This window comes from Triticum urartu, chromosome 6 (assembly GCF_003073215.2).
Source record: "Triticum urartu cultivar G1812 chromosome 6, Tu2.1, whole genome shotgun sequence".
NCBI lineage: Eukaryota > Viridiplantae > Streptophyta > Magnoliopsida > Poales > Poaceae > Triticum > Triticum urartu.
The window spans coordinates 420322715-420338690 of record NC_053027.1 but is presented as its reverse complement, the minus strand read 5'-3'; positions in this window follow the sequence as shown (position 1 = coordinate 420338690).

Genomic DNA, 15976 nt, shown 5'->3' with positions numbered 1-15976 from the left:
CCCCCTACCCGAGATCCGCCGGTTTTGACACCGACATTGGTGCTTTCATTGAGAGTTCCTTTGTGTCGTTGCCGTTAGGCTTGATGGCTCCTACGATCATCAATAGCGATGCAGTCCAGGGTGAGACTTTTCTCCCGGGACAGATCTTTGTGTTTGGCGGCTTCGCACTGCGGGCCAACTCGCTTGGCCATCTGGAGCAGATCGAAAGTTACGCCCCTGGCCACCAGGTCAGGTTTGGAAGCTTAAACTACACGGCCGACATCCGCGGAGACTTGATCTTCGACGGATTCGAGCCCCTGCCTTGTGCGCCGCGCGGTCATGATGAGTACGATTTAGCTCTATCATCGGACTGTATTCAGGAGATCGCACTGGCAGCCACCCCGAGCCTCAATTCGGATCCAGTTGCGCCATCCATGGACGGGTGGATGGACCCCGTCATGGAGGCCGTACCCTCAGCGGCGATCGAGCCGAATATCGACCTTACCCTTCATGAGAGCCGTGTTGCCAAACTGTCGGATCCTTCTCCGGCCACGGACTCTGAACCGCCTGCGCCCGTGCCTATCTAATCCGATTGGGTGTCGATCATGGAGTTTACCTCCGCGGATATTTTCCAGCACTCGCCCTTTGGCAACATACTGAACTCATTAAGGTCTCTCTCCTTGTCAGGAGAATCCTGGCCAAACTACGTCCGGCAGGATTGTGATGCGGATAACAAAGAAATTCGTCGCCCACTCACCACCCACTTAGTAGCCACTGTCGATGACTTAACCGACACGCTCGAATTCGACTCCGAAGACATCGACGGTATGGACGACGATGCAGGAGTCGAAGAGGAACCACTACTCACAGGGCACTGGACGCCCACTTCATCACATGACGTATACATGGTGGACACATCCAAAGAAAATAACGACGAGGAACGGAAGGACGCAGCGACGGGTGGTTCCCTCGAGCAGCAGTCAAAGCGGCAGCGTAAACGCCGCCCCAAATCCCGCCCCGGCAGAAACAACGATCACATAGACCCAGCGTTAGAGCAGGGTGAACCATTGCCCGACCACGGTAACACGGAAAATCAAGCCGAACAACCCAACCCCGTCGAAGATAACAGTCCGGACGACATCACACCGGACAGGCGCCAGGAGCAACGTAATGCCCACCAAAGGCTTGTTGCCACGGCGAGGAGTCTGGAAAAACAGAAGCAAAGGCTCAAGGTTGCACAAGACACACTCAAAATCAAATGGACTGAAGTACTCAACACAGCAGCGAAGTATGGTAGTAATCGCCACACCAAGAGCTACCCGAAGCGGAAGTTGCTACCGGAGTTCGATGAGGAGGCCTTAGATCCCCCGCAACCAAAAATTGAAATGTCCATCCGGCCGGATAGACGACCTCACGGCCAACATAAAGCGGCGAACAACACCGCACATAAGCCAATACGCGACCCACGCGAGGGCTTGCATCAAAAGGACGGCGCAACCAAATCCATTTGTGGACCACGCAAGCGCGCTCCAGCATACGATGCAACACAACAAACATCTGAACACCACGGTACACCAAGATACAGGGGTGCTGCACACCCCCTATGTTTCACCGATGAGGTGCTGGACCATGAATTTCCAGAGGGATTCAAACCCGTAAACATAGAGGCATACGACGGAACAACAGACCCTGGGGTCTGGATTGAGGACTATATCCTCCATATCCATATGGCTCGAGGAGATGATCTCCACGCCATCAAGTATTTACCCCTCAAGCTCAAAGGGCCAGCTCGGCACTGGCTTAAAAGCCTCCCCGAAAGCTCCATTGGAAGCTGGGAAGAGCTCGAAGACGCCTTTCGGGCAAATTTTCAAGGGACATATGTCCGACCACCGGATGCAGACGATTTAAGTCATATAACTCAACAGCCCGGAGAGTCAGCCCGAAAGCTTTGGAACAGGTTTCTTACTAAAAAGAACCAAATAGTCGACTGTCCGGACGCTGAAGCCTTGGCACCTTTAAGCACAGCGTCCGAGACGAATGGCCTACCAGGCACCTCGGCCAAGAAAAGCCAAGAACAATGGCAGCATTAACAAGCCTCATGACCCGCTTTTGCGCGGGCGAGGACAGCTGGTTAGCCCGGTGCAGCACCAGCGACCCAAGTACATCCGAAGTTAGAGATGGAAACGGGAAATCACGACGCAGTAAAAATAATAAGCGCCAGAATAAAGAGGACAGCCCGAAGAGCACGGCGGTAAACGCCGGGTTCAGAAGCTCTCGGCCAGGTCAGCAAAAGCCGCCCTCTAAAGGCGCCAGAGATGAACTGTCCAGCTTAAACAAAATTCTGGAGCAAATATGTCAGATCCATAGCACCCCCGATAAACCTGCAAATCATACCCACAGAGAATGTTGGGTCTTCAAGCAGTCCGTCAAGCTCAACGCCGAACGTAAGGGGCAGGATACACCAAGTGAAGACGAGGATGAGCCTCGCAAGCAAAACACTGGGGAACAGAAGAAATTTCCACCAGAGGTCAAAACAGTAAACGTGTTACACGTGATACAGGGGAGAAGCAAAGCAGCACTCCCAGACAAACATGCCCAAGGGCCTATCACCGCGGAGTTCTGCCACTGGTCGTCTCAACCGATCACCTTCGACCATCAGGATTACTCAGCAAGTATCCGGAATGCAGGGTGGGCTGCCTTGGTATTAGATCCAATAATTGATGGATACCACTTCACACGAGTCCTGATGGATGGCGGCAGCAGCTTAAACCTGATATATCAGGACACAATCTGCAAAATGGGGATAGACCCAACGAAAATTTGCCACCACAACACTACCGTTAGAGGAGTAACGACAGGCCCAGGGGCTCATTGCACGGGCTCCCTGCTACCAGAGGTTATATTCGGCTTCCCCGATAACTTCCGTAGCGAAAATTTAACCTTCCACATTGCTCCGTTCCAAAGTGGCTATCAAGCACTACTTGGACACGAAGCTTTCGCTCGCTTTAATTCAATACCGCACTACGCTTCCCTCACACTTAAGATGCCCGGTCCACGTGGCATCATTACAGTAAATGGAAATATTGAGCGATCCCTGCGCGCCGAAGAGAGTGCGGCTGCCTTGGCAGCCGCACACTAAAACGGCCTCACCAACTAAAGCATTCGATAGGTCGTCAAGACCACGGACACGGTTAGACGAGTCCGGCGCAGCTATATGAAATTCATACAGGTTTGATGACCACACCCCTGTTACAAATACAAGGGGCTCAACGCGCGCAGACAAGTGGCAATTTTTACTCATCTTGAACTGTAGATGGTTTCTTTAAACCCACCTTTTTGCATGACAACTTTTCACCTAAGTTCCTCTCTTTTACAAATGACAATCGTGCTACACCCGTCCAGGATACGGCACAACGGAGACACAGGCACAGACGTGCAGCAGGGACCCGTTCCAAGGATTCTTTTTAGATTAAGACCCTGCGTCAACCTTTTTTACTGTCTCTTGTTGATACACATCCCTCGGATTCTCAGTACAATTGAGAAGGATGCTGACGTCTTGGCATGTGGCCACGTCAGAACAACGCACGTACCCGGACACTAGGGGCTTCTAACAAAGGGCACTGTTTAGGCCCGGTTTACACCATAAAGACCGAATACCTTAGGGAGTGTTCAGCGTCGCGAGTTTGGCCTTATATGCATCAGCTCTGAATCGTGTCTTGGGTCAAATGTTGGGTTTTCCCGGCTCCTGTGTTTTGCTGCCTTATGTTCCACTCTATCGGCTAAGGCGGCACCAGGAGAACTACTGCGATTGTGCCCTGGTTCATCCGGACGAGCACCTCAGTAGAGAAAGCCGAAAACTGACTGTCATGATATAGCGCGAGACTGGTCAACCACTCGATGACCTGTCGGAATCCTAGAATTCCTCCGCCTTAACGAAGGGCCGTTTCCCGGCCGGGCATGTACGCACCCCGAACTCGGGTGAGTGCGGCGCCACCAGGGGCTATATAGTAGCCCCACTGTCAAACTCCTATGGCTAAGTGAAAGTGTTAAAGCATTATAGTCCGGTTGCCTAGTGCGCTGCACTCTCACCTCCTTAGTAGGACCAAGACATTGGATTAAGTGTGAATACGCGTCTTCTGCGAACACCCCCGCTTTATATGCGTGGGGGCTGAAGCCGACGACTGCAATCTTTCAGGTTATATACATGTATACATAAAACGGCCGCACAGGAGGCATCACAATACTTTCGGGCAAAAGTATAAATACAGCCTTGATAAAATTAATAAAACATTGTTTTTACAATGGGAATACATGTCACTCAAACATAATATTCTTCGAGCACTGGGCCTCTATCAAATGAGCACCCTCAAGAACTTCTTCAAAATAGTGCTCGGCAGCCACTCGGCCTATGGCCGAACCCTGCGCCGCAACAGTGGTAGCATCCATTTCCGCCCGGTATGCTTTGACATGGGCAATGGCCATTCGCGAGCCTTCTATGCACGCCGACCTCTTCATCGCATTAATGCGCAGCACCGCACCAAGGAACTGCTGCACTAAGCTGAAATAGCTGTTCGGCTTCGGTTTTTCCGGCCACAAATGATCTACGACAGACCTCATGGCAAGTCCGGACAATCAATTGAGTTTGGCCCATTCGGCAAGCTGATCAGTTTGTGGAAGCGGATGCTCTGGAACGTTAAACTGTGACCAGAATAGATTGTCCACTTCATGATCTGTTTGATCCCGGAAGTATTCGGCCGCATCGACAGCACTCGCCATCAAATCCAGATATGCGTCTGCCGAACTCCACAGCCGATCCAGAGGGGTGTGTCGCGGATCTCCGAACTTCCTCCGCAGCAAAAAGGGCTTCCCAGCCACAATATCACTGGCTTCACGCAGCTCCTCCTTCTTCGCTCTCATGGCAGAGCGGGTGTCTTTGGTCGCCATCGTGGCCTTTTCGAGGTCCATCGCCTTCGTTCAGTTTTCTTCTTCAAGGACCTGACAACGGTCGGCGGTATCTTTTAACTCTATAGCCATCTTGGCCATTTTCTCTTTACTCTCACAATGCGCGGCCTTCTCGGCTCTTAACTCTTCGGCCACCTTCAAAGCAGCCGCATTACTACTCCTTGCTTGTTCTTTGGCACGGGCAAGTTCCGCCCGAAGGGTCTCCACGGTGGCAGCTCCATCTGCAGTCACAACATATTAAAGATACTGGCATCACGCTGCTCTTACTATGTGACATTCTCTAGAAAATATCACTTACCCTGTGCCTCGTCAAGCCGCTTGTTAACAAGCTCGATGTCGGCATCCGCCGCATCCGGTTGCCGCTTTAGTTCGGCAAACTCATGAGTCCGGCTAGCCACCGGAGCTTCCACCACCTGCACATAAAGGCGGTATGGTTATTACCTAGGACTATGATCCTCTATTTGCCACCGTTCTCGGTGACAACCAGAGTCTCAGGGGCTACTATCTACACCGGGCACACCTAAAAATGCGCGGTACCATCACAAAGGTATATCATTTTACGTACCTCAAAGCCCGTTAGTAGACTCATAAAGGCGTCGTGCAACCCGCTTTCGGTGGACGAGATCCTTTCCATCACTGTACCCATTAATGTATGGTGTTCTTCCGAGATGGTCGCTCGCTTCAGCCGATCCCTCAGTGCGTCCGACCGCATACCAGACGGCGCCGGACTCTTTTGTCTGCCCTCTTCAAGAGCTGGATGCTGGGGACTTCGGGGGACTATGGGATTATCTTCTGGCCTCATCGGATCCAGAAAGGCCCTCCGTGACGATACTTCAAGGTCGCCCGCTTCTTGAGCGGGGGAGTCCCGGGGAGGCGTTTCGCTCTCCATCATCTCCGGAAGAAGGTCCCCTGAAGACGAGCTCTGTTGAGAAGGGCTAAGATCCGAACTGCATGATAAATGCTTCGGTTATTTTCCTCGGAAGTAAGGTAGAATATCTCTACTATTAAGTAAATTTTGATCACTTACGACCTGTTAGAGGGCTGATCCCCGTACGAACTTTGTGCGGCAAAAGCACCCTCCGAGACGGGATCCTCTGGTGGAGTTTTCTTCTCACATTTGGAAACCATAGTTTTCGGATCATCAGAGGTAGTCCTCTTCCTCCCCCGGGGCGAAGGAATGTCAGACTCCTTCTCTTGGCTATCCTCCCTCACGGAGGCACTCATTCCCTCGGTTGGAACAGATAGCGGTGGAGGCCTGCTTTGGCCCTCTTTATTCCCCCCTTCATCTTCCTTTGCGGGCACCAGGCAAGGTGCTGGCTCAAGCATCTTTTCCAGAACCAGATTGTCCAAGCCTTCGGGAAGGGGAGCCAAACACAGGATCATCTTCGCCTTTGCTATCCAGTCCTGGTCAAAGAGCGATCCTTTAGAATGATGTCCTGATAAAAGAAAGACAGTGTGTCCGGCCAGAGGGTTACTTACTTGGTTCGCGGTGCGGTTGCTGCTCAGGCCCACATCCTCGGAGGTGTTCGGACACTCTATCTGGGGTCCGAAGAACGACTTGTACATCTCCTCATGCGTCGGGCCGAGGAAATTCTGAATAGCGCGCGGTCCTTTTGGGTTGAATTCCCATAAATGGAAAGGCCAGCGTTTGCAAGGCTGGACTTGACGAACCAGCATGACTTGCACTACCATAACCAAACTAAAATCTCCCTCGAAGAGATCCCGGATGCAGCTCTGCAGTATGGGCACATCCTTGGCTGGACCCCAGCTTAGCCCTCTGCTGATCCATGACATCAGTTGTGGTGGAGGGCCCGAGTGAAAGGCGGGGGGAGCTACCCACTTGGCACTTCGGGGAGCGGTGATGTAGAACCACTCCCTTTGCCATAATCCGGACACCTCTGGAAAGGAACCTTTTGGCCATGGAGCTCCAGCAATCTTGCTTATTAATGCACCTCCGCACGCTGCATATTGCCCCTCGACCGTCTTCGGCTTCACATCAAAGGTCTTGAGCCATAGGCCGAAGTGAGGGGTAATACGGAGGAAGGCCTCACATACGACAATAAATGCCGAGATGTTGAGAAAGGAATCTGGGGCTAGATCGTGGAAATCAAGCCCGTAATAGAACATCAAACCCCTTACGAAGGGATCCAGAGTGAGGCCTAGTCCTCGGAGGAAGTGGGAGATGAACACGACGTCCTCGTTGGGTTCGGGAGAAGGGACGACCTGCCCTCGGGCGGGCAGCCGATGCGAGACTTCGGCGGTCAAGTATCTTGCCTCCCTCAACTTCTTGATATCCTCTTCCGTGAGGGAGGAGGGCATCCACCGGCCCTGGAGGCTAGATCCGGACATGACTGAAGGTCCGAAGCACCTGACCTGGGCTTTGGGTGTTGGAACTCGAGGCGGGGGAAGGATTCGATTGAGCACGGGAGGAAAAAAGTAAAAACCTTGACCCTTTATAAAGAGGGTGAATATCAAGCGTCCTCCTCGTGGCCGTTTGGGACTTGCCTAAAATCTAGGAGTCCTAGGCAAAGTTGGGTTACCCACGCCCATATTGATGAGAATCCCGTAATAAGGGGGACACAATCTCTGCTTTGACAAGACGTGTCAAAAAACTGCCTCGCGTTATGTGCGGGGCTAGTTGAAGGAAACGGTTCAAATAATCACCGGGCCATGGCATAATGTCATGTTACCAAAACAAGTCGGCAGATTAGATTTGTGAAAATATTATTCTCTCTACGGTGGTATGTGGAACTTATTTTTCAAGGTCGGACACTATCCTTGTATTCTAATTTTTCCGTGGTGTATTCGGAGGAGGAACCCGCCTTGCAATACCGAAGACAATACTGCACGCCGGACTCATCGTCATTGAAGCCTGGTTCAGGGGCTACTGAGGGAGTCCTGGATTAGGGGGTCTCCGGACAGCCGGACTATATCCTTTGGCCGGACTGTTAGATTATGAAGATACAAGATTGAAGACTTCGTCTCGTGTCCGGATGGGACTCTACTTGGCGTGGAAGGCAAGCTAGGCAATACGGATATGTATATCTCCTCCTTTGTAACCGACCTTGCGTAACCCTAGCCCTTTCCGGTGTCTATATAAACTGGAGGGTTTTAGTCCGTAGGACAACAGACAATCATACCATAGGCTAGCTTCTAGGGTTTAGCCTCTCCGATCTCGTGGTAGATCAACTCTTGTAATACTCATATCATCAAGAATAAATCAAGAAGGACGTAGGGTTTTACCTCCATCAAGAGGGCCCGACCCTGGGTAAAACATCGTGTCCCCTGCCTCCTGTTACCATTCGCCTTAGATGCACAGTTCGGGACCCCCTACCCGAGATCCGCCGGTTTTGACACCGACAAGGAGGCTTTTAGTCCAAGTTTTGACCCCAGGGCTCAACATATAAATAGAGGGGCAGGGCTAGCACCCAAGACATATCAAGATTCACCAAGCCGTGTGCCGGCAACCCCATCCCCTCTAGTTTATCCTCCGTCTTGTTTCTGTAGTGCTTGGCGAAGCCCTGCGGAGATTGTTCTTCATCACCAACCGTCACCACGTCGTCGTGCTGCCAGAACTCATCTACTACTTCGCCCCTCTTGCTGGATCGAGAAGGCGAGGACCTCACCGAGCTGAACGTGTGTTGAATGCGGAGGTACCGTACGCTCGGTACTTGATAGGAACGGATCGTGAAGGTGTACGACTACATCAACCGCGTTGATAAACGCTTCCGCTTAGCGATCTTCAAGGGTATGAAGATGCTCTCCCCCTCTCGTAGCTATGCTTCTCCATGGATAGATCTTGCGTGTGCATAGAATTTTTTTGTTTTCCATGCTATGTTTTCCCAACAGTCGCCGGCTTATCTGACGCGCCAGTCGCCCGTAATCAACACACATATGCCAAGTAACATTCTTCTTTAGAACAAGTACTAGATTGGCCAGCCACTCAGGATGGAATACTTCCATGATGAGCCCGGCAACTAGGAGCCGAGCCACTTCTTCTCCAATAGCCTTTCGTCTCTCCTCGTTAAAATGATGGAGGTATTGCCGGAGTGGTTTCATCTTGGGATCAACATTAAGGTGGTGCTCAGTGAATTCTCTCGTTACACCAGGCATGTCAGATGGTTTTCATGCAAAGATGTCCCGATTCTCAGGGATGAATTCGATGAGCGTGCCTTCCTATTTGAGATCCATGCCTGTCCCAATGGTGAACTACTGAGATGAGTCGCCAGGGATGAATTCAACCTGCTTCATGTCTTCGGCCGCCTTAAACTTGAGAGGCGGGTCAGATTCCGTGGTGGGCTTCTTCAGGGAGGTCATGTCGGCCGGGTCAACGTTGGACGTATAAAACTTCAACTCCTCCCCAACGCATGTCGATTCAGCATAAGCTGCGTCCCCTTCTTCACACTCACGGCCAATTTTACTGTTACCATCAACCATGATGGCGCCCTTGGGCCCAGGCATCTTGAGCTTGAGGGCTCTTGATCTTAACTACCTCAAACGTCAAGAGTTCTGATCTGTGACTGTATTCATCATGAAACGCCACTTCCAGCTTAATCCGCCCAATAGGATAAGCAGAATTCCTAGGAACGATCCCATGGAAGACTATGGAAGATGACGAGAGTTGTTTCTCTGGTAAATTTATGCGTTTGGAAGTGTCATAATATAAGATGTTGATGCTGCTTCCTCCATCCATGAGTACTTTAGTAATCTTATAACCGCCGACTTGTGGCACCACCACCAGAGCTAGGCAACCCGGATTTTCGACCCAGAGGTCATCTTTAATATCAATGGTCATAATTACAACGAGGTATACTACCTAACTGATGGTATATATCCTCATTAGTCAACTCTTGTGCGGACAATACCCAATCCGCAAGGAGATAAGAGACAGAGATTTTCCCAAATGCAAGAGAGTGGTAGGAAGGATGTGGAGCATACTTTTGGTGTGCTTCAATCTTGATGGGGTATCGTCCGATACCCTGCATTGCCATGGAGCACCGAAAAGTTTTGGGAGGTGATGATCACTTGTGTGATCATGCACAACATGATCATGGAGGATGAGCGTGATGACAACATTTACGACTAAGGGTTTGATTTTCAGGGTGAAAATGTTGAGCTTGAGCACCAAGAACCGGCAACATATGAACAGTTTGTCCAATTTTATCGTGAAATGCGTGATTGGCATACTCATATGCAGCTCCAGGATGACTTGGTTAAGCACATGTGGACTCACATTGACAACCTGTAGATGTATTGGTTTACTTATTGTTCATCTATTCAAGACAATTTTGATTGGGTTGTAAAACTATTTGATTGTGTTCTTATTTGGATGTGAAACTATTTGATTGTGTTTTTATTTGCACGTGAAACTATTTGCTTGTAAAACTATTTGGTCAAAGTCAAACTTTATAAAGTTTGACCAACTTTGTTGAAAAAATATCAAGATCTACTATACTAAAACTATATGGTGTGAAAATTAATTTCATGATGCATCTAACAATATTTGTTTCATGTTATGAGTCCTGATGTTCTTTTCTATAAACTTAGTCAAAGTTGATTAAGTTTCACTTTGACTAAATTTTATATGCAGACTAAAAAGAAACGAAGGAAGTACATACACGCGTATGCCCATCGTTTCCGAAAACTGAAATGTCGTATAATTTTAACACAGTAGTCGTTGGGCAATGCCAAGTTTGATTTCGAAGTTGCGAACTTGTGGCTTGCGTATCATGCAACCGCCTAGCCTCTCGCCTCCTCCCGCTCCGGGAGTGGCGACCACCATACCGGCTTCCCCCACTCCGGGAACACCGTCCAGCTCTTCTCCTTCGACCGCTATGCAACGATGGGGCCCGCCCGACGCGGTGGACAGTGTTGCGGCTACGCTCTGGGCCATCCATGGTGAGGCCTCGTCCGCTTCGCTGTGCTCCAGATCCACTGGTCGATCCTGTGGATCGTCGGAGGCTGCATCTGGGGGCGGTGCTGGATCTGAGATTGGGGAATCCAGCGCTACCGGCGCTCTGCGCGGGCATTCACTCGCTGCGCCGGCCTCGACCGCGCGCCTCAGGTCTATCATCTGCGCCCCCCTCCGCTTTCACTTCCTGCGCCGGCCTCGACCCGCCTTCCATCGGTGATCTGCGTGCCACCCAACCTTCTCATTAACTCGCAGGCACCGGCTGGCTGCCAGAGAGTGGGTGGTGAGGGTGCCAACGGGTGGGAGGTCGTTTCTTCCCCGAAATGGCACTTGGTTTCTTCGAGGTGCCGGCGGCGTGCACCGTCCGTACCGGTTCCGGGGCGTCATGGTTATGGTCGCGGCCTCGCCTCCTCGGCGCGCGGGCAGGCCGTAGAGCGCCGCGCTGCCTTCTTAAGGAGGTTCCGGGGCTGCTGCCTGAGATGTCTCGCTCCAAACCACCATGACCCAAGCCACCGCACCGCTACGTGCAGAGATCCAGTCCGGTGCGCGGACTGCTGGCAGTTCGGTCACCGTGCCCGTGCTCCCTCCTGCAAAGCTGCCCGCCGCTCGCCGCGCCCTCCCCGCTCCGCTCCCACACCGCCCCAGCTCAAAGCTCCGCCATCACCACCCCCTTGTTGCGAGCTACCTCCGCCTCCGCCCCTTCCTCCGCCGCCGCCCTTATCTTTCGCGGCTCTCCACCAACCTCCACCCCCTGCGGCTGACAGATCGATCCGGCAGGCGCATGCCCACCCGCCCGCTGTAGTTGCCAGGCCGGTCCGTCGAGCTGTCCGCGCTGCCTCCGGCATGGCCTATCACCCCGGGGAAGCCTCGCAGCGCCCCGGCGCTGGCACCACGTTCACCACCAGCACGCAGGCCATGGAGGATGCGGCGCGCAACCTGCGCACGTCCGCCGTCCTGGTCACCATGTCCGAGGCCAGGCACGACATCAACCCCCAGCTGGTGGCCAAGGCACTTGAGCGCGACCTCAACATCCCTTGGGACCAGATGCACGTCTCCAAGCACTATCCCGAGGACTTCCTCGTGCGATTCGGCCACGCTCGCCACAGGGACACCGCAGTGGACGCCGGTGTGGCCACCTGCAGGGGCGTAGCGCTCACGCTCGCGCCCTGGTCGCCGGCTGCACGTGGGCACCAGCGTGTCGGCCGTTTCTACTGTCGGCTCGCGATCGAAGGCATCCCGGTGCAGGCCTGGCGCAAGGAGGCGGTTCAGGATGCGATTGGCCTCTCCTGCAAGGTGGACCGGCTCGAGCGCCAGACCACGTCCCTCTCAAACACCTCTCTGGCCTATGCATGGGTGTGGGCGTGGTCAGCCGACGACATTCCGACGGCCAATGGCTTCTCCATCATCAACAGGCCGGCGGAGGGGCGCGGTGGCCAAGTGCCGCCGGAGGGCTGTCCGAGAGAGGAGGCCCCGCACGGGCCGCAGTTCCCGGTGCTCATCCACCTCGACGAGACGCTGGACTTCACACCGGTGTCGGAGCGCCCGCCGGGTGCCAATACCGAATGGCCGCTCCGCGATCGGTTCCGCTGGGTCAAGGGCACAGAAGATGGCCGTGCGGGCGACGATCGTCGCCGTTCCGCACCGCATGGGGTTGTGATGCGGCCCCGCCCGAGAGATGACGACGAGGAGCCGGAAGGAGGTGGCCGCAGACATGCCAGGTCACGTTCCACGTGGCGCGGTGGGCTGCTTGGGTGCCGTTCTGACGGAACGGCTCGAGAGGCTCCTCGGCGCCAGTTTGGCAGGGCTGTAGGCCGCTACGGTCGCCGTCGCAGCGCCTCGCCCCGTGACGAGCGATCTGCCAGCAGCGGCAGCCTTTCCCCTGTCGATTCCGGTAGGCGTAGCCGGTCGCGCTCCAGGGAGAGGCTGCATGTGGGGGTGCAGGAATCTGCTCTTCGTTCCCCGCGCTCCTGCCTGCCCCAAGGCGTGGCTCTGGAGGAGCTGCTCTCGCTCCCAGTCCTGCAGGGCGTTCCTGCAGGGCCTGACATCTATCCTCTGGGCGCGCTGCCTGGGATGTCGGTTTTCTCTGCCGAGCCGGACATGGCTCCATTCCAGGACGAGGTGGATGAGGCATGGGCAACGCTCACGCACGCTGACCCCTTCCTGCTGGAGCTGGAGGCGCTATCGAGCTGGCAGCCATGTCAGGAGCTGGGCCCCTTGCTTCCCGCCGAGGGGGGCTGGCCCGTGCCTGCGCCCTCGGAGGAGATGGAGGTGGGATGGGCCTTGGCCTTGGTCCCGGCCCAGGCTGACCAGGGGTCTCTAGCCCAGGAGGGGCTGGGCCTCAACGAGGGCCTTGCCTTGGTCCCAGCCCAGTCGCAGCCCCTTTCCAAGCCGGGGCTGGATCTGTGTGAGGAGCTGGCGCGCAACCCATGGCCCAGCCTGGGATACCTGGTGCCGGAGCCAACGGAGGAGACGGCCCCGGTAGAATCTCAGGAGCTCCGCTGGCCTACCCCCCAGGCTCATGGCCGGCACGAGCGCCTCATGACGGCGGAGCAGCTGGCCAAGCAACTGCAAGGGATGGAAGTTGATGCCACGACTACGTTCCTCAACAAAGTCTTCAAGATGCTACTGCCCTCCATCATGGGAGCGCCGCCATGCGTGCCGCAGCAGGAAGAGGTCGAGGCACCGCCGGAGCCTCGCATGGTCCCTACCCCGACCTCGCAGCGCAGGGTCAGCGCCAGGATCGCCAAGGCTGCCAGCGGGATGACACAAGAGTAGAAGGCCCAGGCTCGCCTCGCCAAGCAACTCAAGTTCATTGACGAGCCGGGGCAGTTCAACGTTCAGGTCAGGGAACGCTACGTGGATCGCTTCAAGGAGCCGCTTGGCAACCTCACTGCCTCGCTGGCAAAGGCAGCCGGGGTGAGGACCAAAGCGCGAATCAACCTGCCGGATGAAGACCTCCAGGGCCTTGCCGGAGAGGAGTCGGCGAGGCTGGCATAACCGCCTCCACCGTTGTTCGGGACCTAGCTGTTTCTCATGTTAGTTCAGAACAATGCTTGTCCCTGTGTTAGTTGCTACCGCGCCGTCAGTAGACCGCGTCGTATGCCTAGTGTTAGCTTGTTGCGACCTCGCCGGGCGCCTGTGTTGTTCCTCCGGCCTTACCTGTTCGTGAATCGGTGCTGCTCGCGGTTCGAGTATGCTAATGAAGAGGGTCCCGTTATGTGTTTTAATGAGTAGTTTCTCTCTTCTTAACTGGAACGTGCGCGGGCTAAACGACCGTGCGCGGCGATGGGGTGTGCGGAGCTCAGTGGAGCAGACTAGATGCTCCTTTTTATGCCTTCAGGAGACAAAGCGCGAGGTCTTCTCAGCGGACATGCTCATGGAGACCGTTGGGCCTGGGTTGAAGGGATCGGCGCTTTTGCCAGCAGTGGGAACAAGAGGAGGCGCTCTTCTGGCCTGGGACGAGGAGCGTTTCGACGTTCAGCTTATCGACACTTCAGCCTTTGCAATCACAGTGCTGATAAAGCCCAAGACCGGGGAAGAGCCGTGGTGGCTATCAACGGTCTATGGGCCAGTGGATGACGCCCTAAAACCAATATTCCTCGTCGATCTAGCTAGAATCCGCGGGATGATAGATGGACCGTGGCTTCTCATTGGAGACTTTAATCTCATATATGAAGTGCGGGACAAAAGCAACAATAACCTGAACCTGAACCTGATGGCGCAATTCAAAGCCGCGCTGAACTCCAGTGATCTGCTTGAGCTGAAGCTATCGGGGCGGCGTTTTACTTGGTCGAACGAGCAGCGGGAGCCGACTCTGGTGCGTCTTGATCGCGCATTCTGCACCCCGGATTGGAACGCGTGGTTTGGTTCTGCTAGGCTGCAGGCGCTGGCAACGGCGATGTCCGACCATTGCCCTCTCCTGATGACTTGCGACGGGGTGGCACCTAGGGGGCGCGATTTCGCTTTGAGGCCTTCTGGCCGCATATGGAAGGATTCCAGGAGACAGTTTCGCACGCTTGGGCGCAGCCCTGCCGTGCCACCGGGGCGGTGGCGAAGATCGATGAGAAGTTAAGAAGAACGGCAAAAGCGCTTCGCTTGTGGCACAAGCATCACATAGGGGATACCAAGCTTCAACTCCTGATGGCGCAGGATACTGTGGCCTTGCTAGATTTAGCACAGGAGAATCGACAGCTCGAGCCAGACGAGCTTCTGCTGCGGAAGGAACTAAAGTCCAGAATCCTCGGGTTAGTGGTCATTGAACGCATTAAAGCTAAACAAAGGGCTAGGGTTAGATATCTCAGAGCAGGGGATGCGAACACAAAATATTTCCACATCAAGGCGAACTCGAGAAGGAGGAAAAACTTCATTGCTACGCTCTCGTCGGGTGGGACAATTGCCACGGAGCAGAAGCACAAGGAGGAATTGGCTGCGCTCTTCTTCCAGGGGCTGCTCGGAACCGCAGCGCAAACTGGTCCGTCCTTAAACTGGGACGAACTTGGCCTCCCGCGTGAAGATCTGCACGAGCTGGAGGAGCCCTTCTCCACAGCGGAAATCAGGGCTGCCATCGGCGACTTGCCGGCTGACCAAGCACCTGGCCCGGACGGGTTCTCGGGCGCCTTTTTTAAAGCAGCCCTCAACACAATACTTCCGGATCTGTTCTTGGCGTTTCAGCAGTTACATCGAGTCAACGGGACAGGGTTGCACCTCATGAATGCAGCTCACATCGTCCTGCTACCGAAGAACGCCACACCGACGACAATGTCTGACTATAGGCCCATCAGTCTGCTCCATGGAGTCATGAAGATCTTCGCCAAAGTGCTTGCTTCACGGTTGGCCAGGCGGATTGACAAGCTCATCTCTCCGGTGCAAAGTGCGTTCATCAAGGGTCGATGCATTCAAGACAATTTTCTCTTTGTGCAAGGAATGGCCAGGCATTTCCACCGCACCAACAGACCAATGCTGCTCGTCAAACTGGACATTGCGAAGGCCTTCGATATGGTGTCATGGGCTTACCTGCTGGAGATGTTGAGAGCCCGCGGCTTCGGGCAGAGATGGTGTGACTGGATAGCAATGTTCCTCTCCTCGGCGTCGTCGAGAGTGCTCATTAATGGCATGACGGGGAGG